The sequence below is a fragment of the Gouania willdenowi genome, chromosome 13 (genome assembly GCF_900634775.1).
Source record: "Gouania willdenowi chromosome 13, fGouWil2.1, whole genome shotgun sequence".
Lineage (NCBI taxonomy): Eukaryota > Metazoa > Chordata > Actinopteri > Blenniiformes > Gobiesocidae > Gouania > Gouania willdenowi.
In genome coordinates, this window is record NC_041056.1 from 26,655,109 (window position 1) to 26,672,622 (window position 17,514).

The 17,514-nt window shown below is 37.9% G+C and overlaps 1 protein-coding gene and 1 pseudogene across 5 annotated transcripts in view; one reads left to right on the forward strand and one right to left on the reverse strand.

Moving 5' to 3' along the window:
• The window catches only part of b3gat1a (beta-1,3-glucuronyltransferase 1 (glucuronosyltransferase P) a), a 106,949-nt gene extending 97,308 nt beyond the window's left edge, over nucleotides 1-9,641 (reverse strand). For all 5 annotated transcript variants that reach the window (XM_028463967.1, XM_028463971.1, XM_028463969.1 and 2 more), the window contains exon 1: nucleotides 9,115-9,641. The gene's annotated coding sequence lies outside the window, so the exon portion shown is untranslated. The remainder of the gene's footprint in view (nucleotides 1-9,114) is intronic.
• LOC114475106 (uncharacterized) lies at nucleotides 974-1,091 on the forward strand (annotated as a pseudogene).
• Nucleotides 9,642-17,514: the final 7,873 nt, after the last annotated feature.

Consider the following 17,514-nt stretch of genomic DNA (forward strand, 5'->3'; position numbering starts at 1 on the left):
AATTTACTGGAATGATGCCAGATGTTTTTTTTCTTTAGGAATTAACACAAATCGAGATAAAAATGCTGTTTTTTTTTTGTTTTTTTTTTTGTTTTTTTTTTACCCCCCTCAGGCTTTTTATTGGTATTTGTGAAATGAAATCCATTAGTCATGCTCAGTGGTGGACAGTAACAAAGTTAATTTACTTTAGTACTCTACTTAGGTAGTATTTTTGGGTATCTATACTTTACTTGATTATAATTTTTGGGGACACTTACTTCACTTCATTCAAAGACAAATAATGCACTTTTTACTCTATTACATTTCTATAGTAACTCTTGCTACTCAGTACCTTTTATTTGCATTTACGATGATGAAAATGATGTCAGAGATTTCTCAATTACAGCATTTTTTTTTTTTTAAATGCAAATACTTTACACAACCATTACTTTCTGAAATCTAAGCACAGCTAATACAAAGTTATGAGCTTTCATAATCAAGCGCGCCGCCGCATAGTAGTCTTTAGTAAAGGCCTACATTTCCCACAATCCTTGTATTCCTTGTACTCTTTCTGGGACACGTTTTAAAGTTGTCGGTGCTTTCGTAGCTCGGTCTGCCAGTTTCTCCCTCAAAGCTCGTCTCCATCTCTCCTGCTGTGTTTCACCAGGCGGGTGAAATGCAGGTCGATGTGAAAAATGGCGAGCAGTATTTTGTATATCTGAGCTTTGCACTCAGCACAGACTCAGATGTCCGCCTGAGTATGTTTGAGCCTTTAGCCATCAATGAGCCTAATAGCACATTGTTAGCATCAACATACAAATACCCTATATTACTGCACAACAAATCAGACCCAAAATGACCCAAAACATGTAAAACAAGCAGAGAAAGATTCACCGTCATTCAATGAGACATAATTTTGCGCTACTTTAATTAAAATACCACAAAATATTGAGAGATTACTTTTATAGCAATTTTTGTGGCCATATGGCTTTTTTTTTGTGGCCATACCAGCCTGTCATTGCCCAATCTCATTAGATCTTGGAAGCTAAGCAGGTCTGGGCCTTGTTAGTAGTTGGATGGGAGACCACCGAGAATTCCAGTTGCCACAGTGGGGAACAGTCGCTCCAGTGGTATTTGTCATTGTGTCCTTAGGCAAGACACTTTTCCCACATTGCCTAGTACCAATGTGAGTGGCCACGTTTACATAGGAGCTTTCATTCCTCTTTAAAGCGGAATAAAACCTTACCTGACCATGTAAACAGTTACATGTTTCTAATGTTAAAGTAATTCCGAAATGAAATTAAATCCGAATTAAGTGGCTGGTTATTCCGATTTTAATTCCGAATTAGATAATTCCTCTTTTTTGTAAACACTTAACTTGGTTAAAAGTCACTTCAGGTAAACTTGGGTCGTTCTGCGCTTGCGCGAATTGAGGCGTGACGCGTGGGTGACGACACAATCCAAGATGGCGGCTGCTCGAACTCCAGCTGAGATTATTTCAAAAGAGCCTTAAAAGACATGGATATAATGAAAAGAGTGGGTGGACGGAGGCATTAACATGCAGACTCTCACACGGACACACACACAAGGACCTCGGTAAACGAAACAGGCTTGGCACTAGGACCCGAAGGCGGAGTAAATGCGTCCCCGTACTGCTGCACAGGCTGTAATATCACCAGTTTATCATTTTACCTGTTGTTAGAGCTACTGTCTTACCAGGGAGAAAATATTTATTCCTGGTGATTGTTTTCCAGAGTTTTACTGGGCTTTTTACTGGTGATTAGTTCCAAACTCCTTCTGCTCCACGGTCCAAACTGAAACCGTGTGTTATTGTCAAATAAAAGTGAAAACAGTCCTCATGTGTGGTCGTCTGTGTTATAACCGCCAATAAAAGGTTTGTCGTTGTGTTTTCTCCCGATAGACGTGATACGTCATGTTCTCCCCCCTGTCCATCAGAGCCTTCCCAACCCCCAGACCTAAAGCGGAATTATCTAAAGCCATGTAAACCTCAGTTCTGGAATTACTATTTCCATGTAAACATGAAGCAGAACACTTTAATTCTGAATGATTTCATTTGGAATAACTAATTCCGAATTAAAAAACATCATGTAACCATGGCCAATGAGTGTTGGTGGTGGTCGGAGGGGCCTATGGTGCACTATGGCAGCCTTGCCTCTGTCAGTCTGCCCCAGGGCAGCTGTGGCTACAATAGTAACTTACCATCCCTAGTGTGGAGTGAAAGAATAATACATTAATTCCGTAAAGCGCTTTGAGTGTCTATGATAAAGTGCTATATAAAATTAATTGCTTTATTATTATTATTATTATTATTATTATTATTATTATTATTATTATTATTATATTTTTAACATATTCTTTAAATACGTACACAATATGTTGTGACACCCCTTTCATGGTATCAGGTCACATTGTCCTCACAGGAACACGATAATCATCTCACTCATCTGATTGCAGACACCACGCTGTTTATGAGCACGTATATCATCCCACAGCTTCACAGCTGGGTTAAACCTTTTATTTCCTCCCTCAGGACTTAGCGCCACACTAAAGATACACACGCTTTCTTTGCCATGCCGATTATAGGTTAAGCTCGTTTTGCCATGAAGGACAGAACGGGGTGTACACCCTCATGTCTGCCTGTTACATCGAGGAAACCATCCGTAGATCAGTGAGACAGAGCAGAAAGAATTGGCATGTTTTCCACTCAGTGTGTCAGAAAGTGTGAGGGTGGGGGATGTTAAAGGCTGTGTGTGGCTGTGTGTGCTAATACAGTACCCTATGCGAGTACACATGTATGCCTTCGGTGGCATCTCTGAGCGGCGTCCTAATCTCCATCGGACTGGATGACCGTGAAAACAACTGATACCACACTGCCAGCTGTCTTTATGATGGTCTTTCTTTTCTTCTTTTTGCTCAGCAGTGATGGCTCCAGGGCCTTTGGATACCCACCAATACAAGTATGGTGGAATTGGGGGGAAAAAAGTAGTATTACAAGTAAATCGCTTTACAAGCCAGACAAAGCAACAGACCCAAACAACAACAACCACATGTTGAACAAAAAGTCAAGTAATCCCAAAATGTAGCATATTAAAGGAGTCACACACTTTCTTTTCTACATGTACTGTATTTATCAGTTAAAAAAAAAACCCTGTTATGTTTGTATGATGCCGCTTAATGCTATTGATTATAGTGTTAAAAAACAGAAAAAAAGGCGTGCAGAATTATTATTATTATTATTATTATTATTATTATTATTATTATTATTATTTATTTTTTTTGTTATTTTTTATTTTATTTTATTTTATTTTACCATGTCTGCATACGTGATCATAGGTTAACACTATGTAGTGTAGTGCACGTCCATGTGTTGATTGACTTTTTTTTTTTTGGAACAATGACATTTATTGTTTCTAAAACTGTAAGATTCAACTTTAGTTTTTGGATATGGGAAAATAATACAATTAACATCACTAGATTTGTTACTATAGAATAATAATACTCACAATCACAATATTAATTCAACCAGCACCCAAGCGTTGTGATTAACAGTGAATCAGACAAAAGTATTTACTAAAAAGTCACCATTAAAGGATTCTAACATTTCTCTTTTTCAACAAACCTGAATTAACTGTGTTTGAAATTGAATACTCACAGCAGTTAAAAGAGCCGGCCATCCTATTTTTAGTTGTTCCTCATTACTCAGAGCTGCTTGGATGGACCCAGGAGCCAAATATGATGGCCGCTGAGGCCATGCGAGCGGCTGGAGGTCTGTGAGCTTGTGCCTCCATGGGTCTGTGCAGCTCAGTTAGCTTTAATTCTTCAGCAGGACATTGTTTAACTGGGATAGTGGCTCTCCTAATGGGCAGCCAGACAGATTTTAGATGTCCCATGGTGTGTAATACACAGAGGCACAACTCTGCTGCTGCAAAGCCCCACAGATTTACTCTGGTCATCATTTTCCTACTTTATTTTAAAGCTCAATGAAACAAAAAATAAAATGGAAGAGAACTTTGTACATTCAAAGCCTTTCATGACATTATACATTTTTTTCAGGATTGGGAAAATAGGTGAAAATGAATTATTTATAATGTGGAAGTGAGCAGTTCTGCATTCTTTTTAATGACAGCAGATATTGTCACTGAATTTGTTTCCTGTAGCTGTCTCAGTCATTAAAGATGTCACTTCACTATAATTAGGAAAATAATAATAAATTAATACATGTATTATTTACAGTGTTGCATGCTATTGAAGTGTATAGAAGTTTGATCAATAGGGGATCAGAATCTAATGACAATTAACTACTCTTTTTTTTGCATAATTTCTCCTTTTATTTTAGTCAATGTATGTAAAATAATTATTATTCAAAGGGTTAATAACATGTGGGCGTTTTAAAGCACTGACTGTGATTGACAGGTGTGATAATTTAAACTGCACAATAAATGCATGTGAATTTTGGAACACTGAATGCTACTGTGCAGAAAACAGAAACTGAAAGCATCAACAAACATTGTGGAATTAAAAACGCCCAGGTACAGTCTGTTCTTGGGTTGACACCAACCCGCCAACAACCTCCAACTTTAGGATAAAAATATCCTCATTTGAAGGCAATGACAAAACAAAGAGAGCAGTGACTATTTTTTGCAAGATAATCTCTTTTAATCTGTAAATTATGGATTGTCATTGTCATTTCGGGAGCAGCTGTCATTTATAATAGCAGTAAATCAATCACACGTCAGACTGTATTATAGACCAGTCATGTGCACAAAATGACTACTAAAATGAAGGAAAATAACAGAAAATTATACAAAACAAGAACCGAAAATGTACATGACAACAAAAACAAAAATTTAAAGAAAAAAAAAAAAAAAAAAATGGGAAAAATGAACTGAATATCAAACACACACAAAATGACACCAAAAACACAAAACGACAACAAAAATATACAAAATGACAATGATAATCTTCAGATTGGTTTTACATTCTAAATTTAATGTCAATTTCACATAAAATGACATTTTTGTGGCTCCCGCTGTAAGAAAAGTTTCTTATCTCTGTTCTAGAAATTTTTTTAATCCTAATCTGATCCACTAGTAATGACTTGGCAAATCAATCGGTTGCCCTTGAAACAAAAAGTGTGTCCTATCCGTAACTACTTGAAGGTCAGTCAGAGGCAACACGGGGTAGAATTTCTGCCTCTTAGCTGGAAAACTGAGGTTCCTCTGACCAGTGTTGGGCAGTAACACGTTACTTCAAACGCGTTACTGCCCCAATGCTACTTTTGACAGTAACTAGTACTGTAACGCAATATTTTTTTTAAAGAAATAACACCATTACTATACAATATGGTGCATTTGTCCATTACTTTGCTAGCTGCAGTGTACTTCCTGTTCACAGTGGCGCTACATATTTTTGCAGGATGCCGTGCCAACCACGGTAAAACAGTAGAAGAAGAAGCATTGTCAGCTTGTCTCTGTTTACATCTCATGCGCCAATCATGGTGAGTCAATGCGAGAGCAGGACGAGCTTCTCAGAGTGGAAATACACGCATTATTTTTGTCTCCAAAAGATGCATCGGTGAAGCTAAGCTAATGCATTTTAACGGACTGTGACTGTTATCCAGGGACAGGTCAGCCAAACTATTGCACTGTATGTTGTTGTAAATAAGAAGTCTGTCACTACTGCTGAGTCACTGCTAACAGCAGCTTGTTAGCCTGATATGTTTAGCATTGTGTAGTTGAGAAAAATGCTGTGAATTTGTTTTTCCACTTTTATTTTTTTAAGCATTTTCAACAGCAGAATGTGCACATGGAATATGCACAGCTTACTTTACATTACTGTGCTAAGGCTGAAAAATTACTGTTTTAATTCTGGAGCTTTATATGCACATCATTTATGGTTGTTTTATAGGAGTTGATCAACAGTGGATTATTATATTATTACAGCATTGATATGAAGCTGTATGGACACAAATGTCCCAAAATAAATAATATTTTTTTTAATTCTAAGTAACTCAAAAGTTACTTTTTCCAGTAACGCATTACTTTTTGGTGTAAGTAATCAAAATAGTAACTGAGTTACTTTGTGAATGAAGTAACTAGTAACGGTAACTAGTTATTTTTTTTCAGTAACTAGCACAACACTGCCTCTGACCCCAACTTTAAATCTTCCTTCAGTCTATGTCAGATGGTGGAAAGCCACAATAAAGAAATATCTGCTTGTTCATATAAAAGTAGCGTGAGGTTTGAATTTTACAGCCACAAAAAGGGAAATTTAGACAAATAACTATTAGATACAGCATGGACGCTGTAGGATCATGAGAATTGTTACTAATGGAACTTGAATATATATTTGGTCCAATTTCATTGTCACAAATTATTTCATTTTAGGTTTTTTTAACTTGCGAGAACAAGTAAATGGTAACTATCTGTAATTGAAGTACCAATATTAAAAATAAGTGGTATGTTTACCAAACTGTCAAATTACATTTTTGAAAAAACTTAAGCTTTTGCTTTTTCAACAGATTCTGATTATGTTAAGTTCTTAAATTCTTAAAAACGAACCACACACATGTGTAAAAGAGCCCAGTATATTTCATGAAAATAAAGTGCAATTCACTTCCGAGCTAAAATGCATTGAGGAGTGAGGTAGTTTAACAAGGTCTGATGTGGTTCACTAACACCTAATGACTGGGAGTAAATTTTTCTTTCATTAAAGAACTTAATTAAAAAAATTGATTTGGACATTTTCCGGACTGATACGATAAGTCGCGTGGTGAAATATCGTGATATATCGTCAAATCGACGTGTTCTTACACCCTTAGAGGACAGTATTGTTTCCTGTCTACTGCTGTGACTCACTGCTGCAAAGGAAAACCTGCAGGACTCAAAGATAATTTGGCACAGGGGAACTGTGCATAGTGGGGTGTGTTTGGAGGGGTTCTGTAGGGTATATACGCCCCTCCCTTTCCATATCAGTAAATGTCAATCTTGTTATTCAAAGTGTAATTCCTTCAACACGTTAAACTGGGTTCTTGTTATTTATACAAGATTAGGTTAACACCTAAAGAGGGTTTTTCCAATTTCTGTAACATTTATTACAAATGTTTAAATCTATTAAAATCGAGGCAATGTTTTGCTCAAGGCTTACACAATAATAGGCTTAGTGCCACTCAAAAGCCCTTTTCATGTTATGATTGGTTTTAGAAAGAAACGGCTGGGCTTGACATCACAGCTCGCAGAGTACCTGACAACAATTGCTTCACACAGTTTCATTTTACATGAGGTGAAAAGCTTCATTCATAAAGAAGTATGAATTTTTATATTTTACAGAAACCCTTCAGGTCAATGCCTAAAAGGGTTTTGGCTCTCCTCTAGAAGACAAGGTTTAACCATGAGAGCTCGAATGGTGTGGTGACTGAAACTCACTGTCATGGATTAAAACAGCATCAGATCTGTAAAATAAATAATGCAAAAGAACCAAAACTGTAGAACCAATATCTATGTCTTCTGTTCTGTTCTGAAAAACAGAAGTATTGTGCATGCATTTCAGGCTCCTGGGCGATTTGTGGATTGTACGGCCAAACAGAGGTGGCAACCTTGGACAAGGAGTGAAATGACAAGCCGTCTGTTTCCATAAATGAGCGCTGGGTGGTATTTGCTGATGTGGCGAGAGCAAGGAGACACTAAATATATACATGGTCAGCGAGTGCAGTGCAATTGAAGCATGTTAACACCTGTGTCCGAAACAGCTGGGGACACGCTGGTTTTTTTCTTTTAACGTGCAGAGAAGCAGACATCAGCTGCGTCTGCAGTACACAGTCAATTATCAAACAGATGGGGTGGAACTTTGAAAAGGCAGAACCATAAATCTAATAAGCTCAGTTGGGATAATTTACAAGAGCAGTTCCACTTTAATTAGCACTGAGCATTGTAATCATTCTTTTTAACAATACGTATAAGCAGGTGAAGCTGTGTGCACTACTTATTTCTAAACTGCAAGCTTTCGTTGTCACCCCTGCATCTGTTTCTAAGTCACAGACTTTCAAAAGATCTGAGCCTGAGAGTAAGCATATTTCCACAGCATGCTGCATGTCATAATGGATGTCAGCATGCTGCAAATGGACTTGTCAGAACTTTCAGGGACAGCTCGCTCAATGTGTCACGACACGTGATGACGGATGTTGGACTGAAGCCCAGCTCGTCAGCACTGTCCTTATACTCTGACAGTCTACTGCACTGAATACACATAATTAAGCAGCCAGCCCTGCAACAATAGGAAACCTATTATTTGTGCATTTTTGAACTTGTACTGCTTCTACACCCTAATCAAGCTGTTATTTTTGCACATTTGTTGTGTATTTGTATTGGTATGACTACTGTATCTCTCTCAGGTGTCAAAAAACAACAACATACAGCCCACTTAACTACTGCTCCAGCTTTCTTTTTTCTCAAGTCAAAGCCTCATTTAGTGTTGCTTCTGTAGACAAGGTGTTGTGTTTGTGTCTCCAGGGCAGACCTGTATGACTCCCCAGGGTCAGCAGTCAAAGAACTCAGACTTAAAAAGAAAAGAAAAAAAACTCTCCTCCTCAGCCCTCTCTTTTTGTTGTGTCTCAATTTTTGTCATCTATCTCAGACTGCACAAGTAATACATTCATAGTGAATTCAAAAATGTTCTTTTAAGAAGCATCGCTCTATTAAACGTCCTGAATTTAAAGTCTAAAAGGAGCCTGTATGGCAGCTGCACTGCCAGAAAAGGGGGAGAAAATCCCTTCTGCTATCTCAGCACCCAAGTGCTCATCACGAGGATTATCAGCACTTCTTTTCATCAGGCCGACACCGACTTTTCTTCCAGCAGCAGCTGACACTGCCTCTCTGCAGCATGCATTGATAGATTCTCCCTCTCACTTCCACCGCGCAACCGTGCACAGCGACCCAGCTTCAAAGATTGGCTATCTCTCCTCGCTTGTTCCAAAACCTGATGAGCATGGAAATGGGTCGATCGCTGTCAAGCTTATGTTCATGCTTTTTATGCGTGACTCAGAGTGTTATCAGACCAATCAGGCACAAAGAAAACAAAGCGGGATGGAATGGTATAGGATTGTTTTTTTTTTTTTACCTCACTCAGAGACAGCTATTCCCAGCGCATGTGGCAGAAGGACTCCCATTCATTCTCAAAATCCTGTGTCCCTTTTTGTCCCTGCTGTGAGCTGTAGAGCCCCTTCCTCTTCCTCGTCCCTTGTTGAAAGAGAAAGAACATTCAAAGCATCTCCTTCTTTTATGCTGCTGTGCCAGCTGAAGCCCGTCCTCATTCCTTGAATGATGGAGACGCGAAAGAGCCTGAAAAGCCAAGGCAAATAAAGGACTGTGTCTTCCAGGATGTATATTCTTTCTTTTCCCGACACTCTCCTCCTTGTGCTCACACACTCCGATGCATGACAGAGTGGTGCTGTATGTGTTTTTTTTGCCTCTTCACCTCTTCTTTTTCTCTCCCTCCCAGTCTCTGTCCTCACCACCTCCTCTCTATCCCTCTTTCCCCCTCTCTATCTCTCCTCGTCGGCGTCTCGTCGCTTCACACAGAGGCAGAGCTGCTCTGTCGTAACGGCTGAGGCGACTCTATGCATGCAGAGGCATCTGTGAATGTGCTTATGTTGGGGGTCTAAAGTAGCCTCTTAGCTGGGATTGAGACCACCCCTCCTCCTTTCCAGTGATGGGCTTTCTAACGGCATGTACCATTAAAGCTATGAGCAGGGTGGGCTGCAGCAATGACAGAAGAGAGGGGTGCAGATGGAGGGAAAGAGGGGAGTTGCACAGCAAAATTAGTGCTGAAGAACTTGTAAAAATCATGTTTTGTATACTCAAGCAATAGTAAATATGTGCTTCCTTGTTTCTTAACAAAGGCGTCATCTCTTGTGTGCAGATACTGTCGATATTTAGACAATTCGGCGCATGTCGGTAAAAAAGTGCTGCTTGTCAAGAACTCAGAGCTGAAATGGATAAATCAAACTCAGTTTTTCTGCAGGAGTATAACATACAAAAACAAAAAAAGATGAAATTGGTTTCCTTTTAATGAGTAAGTGCTAATATTAGTTAAATGGTTAAAAAGAAAAGTAGAAATAGCTTTACTGGCAGATTATTGAAGGTGGAGGAATCCTGTCTATGTATGAAAAACCTGGTTTACTCCAGCCATACTTGCCAACCAAGGATTAAATATGGATTTTTGTTATTTCCATGAGGTTTAGGTATGGATACATCACTACAAAAGGGACGACCGGGGCTCAGGTGGTAGAGGGGGTTGTCTTCTGATGGAGAGGTTGGGGGTTAGATCCCAGTCTATACCTGTTGAAGTGTCTTCGGGCAAGACACTGAGCCCTAAGTTGCTCCCAGTGGTTGACAGGCGCCTTGCATGGCAGCTCAGTTCCATTGGTGTGTGAATACTTCAGTGTAGGCATAAAAGCGCTATATAATTATCTTAGCAAAACAACAACAACAATCACATACTTTCATTGCAGTTTTTTTTTTTTTTTTTTTTTTTGTATCAAATGTTTCTTTTTCTTTTGCATGGTCCACAGAATGCCAAGGTTTCAAACGGACTCCTTGAATGATCATAAGTCTCACTGAAGCTACTGATGAAACACAACCAAACATTCTTCAATAGCATGTTTTATGGCATTCTACAGTGTGTAAAAGCTCCAACTTTCCAAAATGGTAAATGAAAATTGTCTCCCTAAGTATCCATAAGAATACATCAAAATCAGAATCAGAAGTGCTTTATTTATCCCAGAGGAAAATTGCTTTGTCACAGTGGCTCGAGAAATATTGCAAATGAAAAGAAGAAACAACAACAAAGAAAGAAAGAAAGAAATGAAAAAAGAAAATTTACATGAAGCAAAAGATTGTTAATTGAATAAGGATTAAATGCAAGTGCACACATTGCAGTTGAAAAAAAACTATAATAATAATACAAATGTACAAGTATAATACAGCTATATACAAGATACAGTATATACAAATATAAAGTAGTTTCAGATTGTGTCTGTGTCAGTGTGTTGCACAAGTTAAAGATTTAATTAAATTCAACTTTATTAAAATAGCGCCAATTACAACAAAAGTGGTTTTGTAGTGTTTATCAAAATACAAAATTCTTAAGAAAAAAAAACAACAAAATTCCACATGAACAAGCAATAGCAAGATTTATAAATAATATCCAAACTCTAATCTTATTTTTTACCCCAAACCTTTACACTTACACTAACAAAAATGCCTACTGCATACTACACAGGGGTTTCGGGGGATTGGACCCAACCAACAAAAGCTTATATTTTCTCTGATATCAGACAGCATTATATGTTTGGCCATGTGCAGCTAGACTTAAGCATTTTTCTATGAATAACTGCACAGTGGCACAAATATAGAAACAGATTGTGGATAATGAGTAGAATAAACAGAACACTGCACCATGTGTCTTTGTGTACTGCTGTGGCTGTGGTCACAACAAAGAAAAATGAAAGATCACCTGTGGTGCAAATTCAACCACAGCATTTCCATAACCTTCGTTGTAATTACAGGCCTTCATAAATAAAGAGCTTGTCTGCCATGAAGGTGAGACAGCGTCTGGATCAGAAGCATCATCACAGCCAGCAGCCAGCTCACCCCCTCAGAGAGCTGGAGAGTAGACACGGCTCTCTGAGGAAAACGGCCAAGAACTGCTGGACTGGCTAACGTTAGCTTTGCTAGAGCTGCCCATTATTCATGGGAGAAAATAACCTGAGAGTGAGAGAGAGAGACAGAGATAGACTCAATTTTCCCAAATGTAACACATGCATATCAAAAAAAAACAACTCATATGCACACATGTACTGTCTGTCTGTAATTACAACCAATGCATAAAAACTCTCAGGCTGATCTGCGATTTGGCCTCGTAATCTAACAGAGCAGAAAGGGAGAAAGGCACGCAGCCAAACATACATTTAAATCACTAAATTTCTGTTTAGCGCACAGCTACTAATATGATGCATGAATCTGTGTGTCAGCGTAACCAGAAGGAGGAGAAGAAAAAAAAGGTCTCCGATCTTCTCGTGAGCGTGTTACATTTCACTGCATAGTGCAGCTAATAAGCAGTATCTCCTGCTTTAGTCTTTGGTTGAGTCAGAATCCCATGACTTGAGCTGTTAAATCAGAACACATTGGAGTGTGACTGGAAAGGGCAACTTTGCCAGATTGGTGTCATCCCAAAAGAAAAGGGGAGAATCTATTAAGTGTTAATTAAGTGCTATAAAATTACCTAGTACACAATGTGGTTTAAGCTTCAATGCAACTATATGGGGCACCAATTGTAAAGTTGTGCATGCTAAAATAAAATAAAATAGATTGCAACTTTTAGCAACATTTATCAACAAACCCGTTCAAAAAATGTTTGAGAATTTTATTTGTGACTTTTGCCCAAATTTACACCAATAAATTTAAAATCAATATTAAATCTAAATCTAAATGTTACATATTAAAGATTTGATTTTGGTACTTCTAGTGAATTTGCATATTAGCTAAAAATTTTGTTTCACCCATGACATTTAGATTTATGATATAGATTTAAAATGTATATTCAAAATGTACATTTAAATGTAACTATTTTATTTAGATTTAACATTTAGATTTAGATACAACATTTAACATTTAGATTTAGGTATCATATTTAACATTTAAATTTAGATTTAACATTGTCATATTTTTACAGGAAAAAAGTAAGTTTTTTATAGGTTTTTTAAACATTTGTTGCTATATGCTGCAAAACGTTTTGACCAAATTTATAGCAATGCATTTAAAATAACAATGTTAAATCTAAATCTAAAAGTTAAATCTAATTCTAAATGTTAAATATTAAAAAATATATATTTTGGTACTTCTGGTGAATTCGCATATTAGCTGAATATTTAGTTTCACCCATGACATTTAGATTTAAGATTTAGATATAACATTTATATTTAAATGAAACATTTAGATTTAGATTCAACGTTTGGATTCAACATTTAGATTTAGATATGATATTTAACATTTAAATTTAGATTGAACATTGATGTTATATTTTTATGAGAGGAAAAATATGACAAATATTGCTGTAAATCTGGTCAAAAGTAATGAAAAAAATTTACATCTGTTTTTTAAATGTGGTCTGTTGCAAAATGTTGCAAAAAGTTGCTGCCACTTTATAGTCGGCGCCCCATACAACTGCCCTGATTGAAATATCAATGATTATATTTATTGGGTAATAATACACTATTTAAAAATGTACTTGTGTCCGTTTTCAGTTTCTGCTTACATTGTGTAACCTGTGCAATAGTGAGCTTCTACCTGCTTGAAAATGTCTTCATATGCTCCGTGTCAAAGTTTCCTGCTCTGACATACAGCTTTGGTGTTCAGGAGGAGAACCCAAATAACCCATCAGTGTGTGACCGAGAGCTTGGCTGTGTTTGATATATGAATCTTTTGAAGCGTCCCCATGTATGGGGCTATAAATAAACCTGATCTGACCATTCAGTTGGCAAACACACTGTGATTACACACACACTGTCCATTTGACATGCCATGTAATCTCAGAGTCAAGGTCAGGTGCACGGATCAGTATATCAATATTCCTCTGAAGACTTGATTTTCTGATTTATTTGCTGCTCTCTGGTCACGTCAAAGGTGTTGTTTTCATTTTGTCCACAAACAGACATTGGCTATGTTCACATGACAGCTTTAATTCACTTCATTCCAAATGCAAATGTAATTCCGAATTAAGCATAAATCTGAATTAGGTGGCTGGTTTATTCCAATTTTATAATTCCGAATTAAATATTTCCTTGATATTTTAACACTTTATTCTGCTTTAAGTTAATTCTGATCGTTTTCCTCATGCTCGATTTGTCGCGATGACACGCTGGTGACGACATAATCCAAAATGGCTGCCTGGACTTGAGCCAAGACTATTTATTTAATAAAAGCCTCAAAAGACATGAATATAATGAAAAGAGTGGACGGACGGAGGCATAAACTTGTGGACATTCACACGGACACACACCGGCATCGGCAAATGAAACAGGCTCCATCGGACCGGTGATACTAAGACCTGAAAACATCCGAAACATTTCAAAGACATAACAGAGACTAGGGGTTGAACAGACTAGTCGACTTTAGTGTTGTCTCGCGACTCTGTCCATATGACGTCGACTAGTCGCAGTACCTGACTTTTGCCCAAGATGGCGGCGTAACACAACAAACGAAGGTCCTAATACCCCTGCACGGCAAGGCAACACAACATCAAGTGTCACTCCTTCCTTGTTTGTGCTCAAACTGCAGCTGCTAGGCAGATACTACGGCTAATATACATGCTCACATTAGCTGTAGTGGTAACATGTCTGTGTATTAAGCAGATCTGGAAAACATCAGCAGCGCAGTTCCAAGCCCTGCGGCTTCTGGGCCGACATTTACTCCCCCTTAAACACATTTGTAATTTTTCTCCAGTCTGCATTTATTCCACCCACCGTAGCATCATGTTTAAATAGATCCTTAATAGCTACAAAGAGGTTTAGCGCTCTTCTTCTCTACCGCCGAGAAGAAGAGTGCTACGTCAACTGCATAAACCTCTTTGGAGCTATTAGGAGCTATTTACTCCCCCTTAAACATGACGCTTTGGTGGGTGAAGTAAATGCAGACTGGAGAAGAATTACAAATGTGTTTAAGGTGGAGTAAATGTCCGGTGAGAAGCTGCAGGGGTTGGAACTGTCTTCACCTGTGGTCATAGATTTTTTCGGGGTCTCAGGTTTTGGCACAACACCGGCACTCGGCTGCCAACTCGGCTCGGGCTTTGGCTTTTGATGACGTCATTGGCTAGCCAACATCACCTCGACTAGTATGCACATGAAGTCAACCTGCAAATGATGAAGTCGTTCAACCCCTACTGTAGACGGTGTTTTGTAAATGAGATGACGTACTGCAAGCACAGGCTTTGTAATATTACCAAGTTTATCGTTTTATGGTTGCTCTCCCTTCTCCTGCTCAGCGGGACCAAAGTGAAATTGTATGATGTTATTGTTAAGCTACTGCTTCAAGACTGCAATCAAAATAAAAGTGAATACAGTTATCTGTGTTCTTCTGTGTTGTAGATAACAATAAAAGGTTTGTTGTGTGTTTTTTCCGCGATAGACGTGATACATCATGTTCTACCCCTGTCCAATCAGAACCCCTCCCAACCACTAGACCTAAAGCGGAATTGACTAAAGCCGAATAAACCTGTTTTCCATGTAAACCTTAATTCGGAATTACCTTTTCTATGTGAAACACAAAGCCGAATATTTGATTCAAAATAATTTAATTTGGAATAATTCATTCCAAAAAAAAAAAAACATCGTGTAAGCGTGGCCATTGTGCCTTTGTTTAAGTGTGTGTGTATGTGTGTGCGTGCGTTTGCCTGAGGGTTTGTTCAAGTATGTCATATGTGGGTGAGGCCCTCTTACCTTTCTGAAGAAATCATGTTTTTGTTTCCCATCAGCCATATGGTATGTGTGTGTGTAGCTAAATAAAAAGAAACACCCCCACCCCCAAGCATACACACACACACACACACACACACACACAGGCGACAGATGGAAGTGGCCTGATATGCTGCTGATGCTGGTGCCAAGCCTGCTGGGCAGGACCCAAAGGCCTTATCAGGGTCCATTAATAGCTAATGTTCTGTCAGACCTTGACATAAGAATGGAAATCCAAGCAATAAAGTCACTTTGCTTCGTAACCTTGGATCATGATTAGATTTCCATTTCATAACAAATCACTTCAATTTAATGCAATTTCAGTTAGCACTCTAAAAGTGATTGATTAATTATGTAGTAAAGGGAGATTTTATTTAGATTATTGTAATGCATTAAATCTTGATGAACAATTGATAGTCAAACTGATTATAAATGTTTATTTTTGCCCGTCACTAAACTAACATACTTCTATCTTTTATACCTCCTTGTATTGGTCACACTATAGTTGCTGTGCCTACAACCACTGACTCAGCGTGAACTCTCCTTATTTCATACTAACATGATTGTAAATACCAAATTAAATCATTGATTTGATTAGAATGTGCTTCAAGAATAAATTTGTTTTATCATCACATACAAATAGTTAAATCACTGCTGCAGCTGAAGCCGTAGGAGCTCTCTCATCCCAATGAGAAGGTATATGAAACTATTCTGAGGAATTTGCTTGTTCTCTTCATGCTTATTTGCAGATTTGTCCCAACCCAGCTTTTGGGTCATGACAAATGCAAGAACGGACAAGAAAGTTGATGAATATATAGGTATCTATTAGCAGAGGTGGAAGTAATGGATTACAAGTACTCATGTTACTGTAATTAAGTTGCCTTTATGGGTACCTTGTTACTTTTTGAGTATATTTCTGAATCAGTAATTTTACTCGTACTCAAGTATGTTTTTTTAAAAGAAGTGAAGTAATTTGTTACATTTCTACACCCAACCGTTACTGAGTAAAATATATAGATATTATATATATATATATATATATATATATATATATATATATATATATATATATATATCTTGCCATTTCGCTCAACGTCCAGCCACTGTCTTGGGTTCAGGTTGGAGTTTCTACCTATTATGTTGTTATCCGCATGGCAGATTTGGCAAGGCACTGTTTTAGAGTTCAAAATGTATCTATACTTAAAGGCACACAGCAGAATTGGTGACCTAAAGAGTTGACACATGAGTTATTTTAAATGATTTCCTCAGGCCAATATACAGCACTTGACAGTATCAATGAGAGAGGAGAGGTCTGATCACTTATTTTCCTTCTTCGTTTACAGCACTTATCATAGACCAGCTCTGCTTTTACGGTTTCAATGACCAACTTACAGAGTTACTAAAGGATGAGTTCACTCAGAATGTTGGCTTATTCAAGAAGTTAACCGCAATAATTTTGCCACACAAAAATTGAGGAAGTGTAGTACAGCCCCTCCACAGCAGCTGTCTCACTGTAGCTGGAGGGAGCAGGAAGGGGCTGCAGGCATTATGCGCAAGCGACAGATTCCTAGTTATCTAAAACTAACTTTACTTTTCTTTAATAGAGAGTCGATGAGCTCTCTTTCAACCAACAGGTCAACTACTGTCTGCATACACAATCAAAAGACAAGGGAGGCTGGCCTGACTGACTTATTTTTGTGACAGTGATTGCACTTGATGTGACATTTACAGGTCTAGTGCCCCTAGTGGTCAAAAGGTACACGGTGTGTTTACTTTAAAGCTTGAGATTTTATTTTTATTTTTAATTGAAATAATTGGTGTTGTTTTATTTCAAAAGAATTGTACATTTGTCAACCTATTATTTCATACAGATGCCTTTGTGGAAAATAAACTAATTGGCGCAAGATTTGGTCTCTTCATTTTTAAGTTTATACATGAGATGTTTATTGCAAGGGATGTTTATTGCACCCTTGGGTAGGCAGTGCCTACCCAAGGGTGAATTGATATTT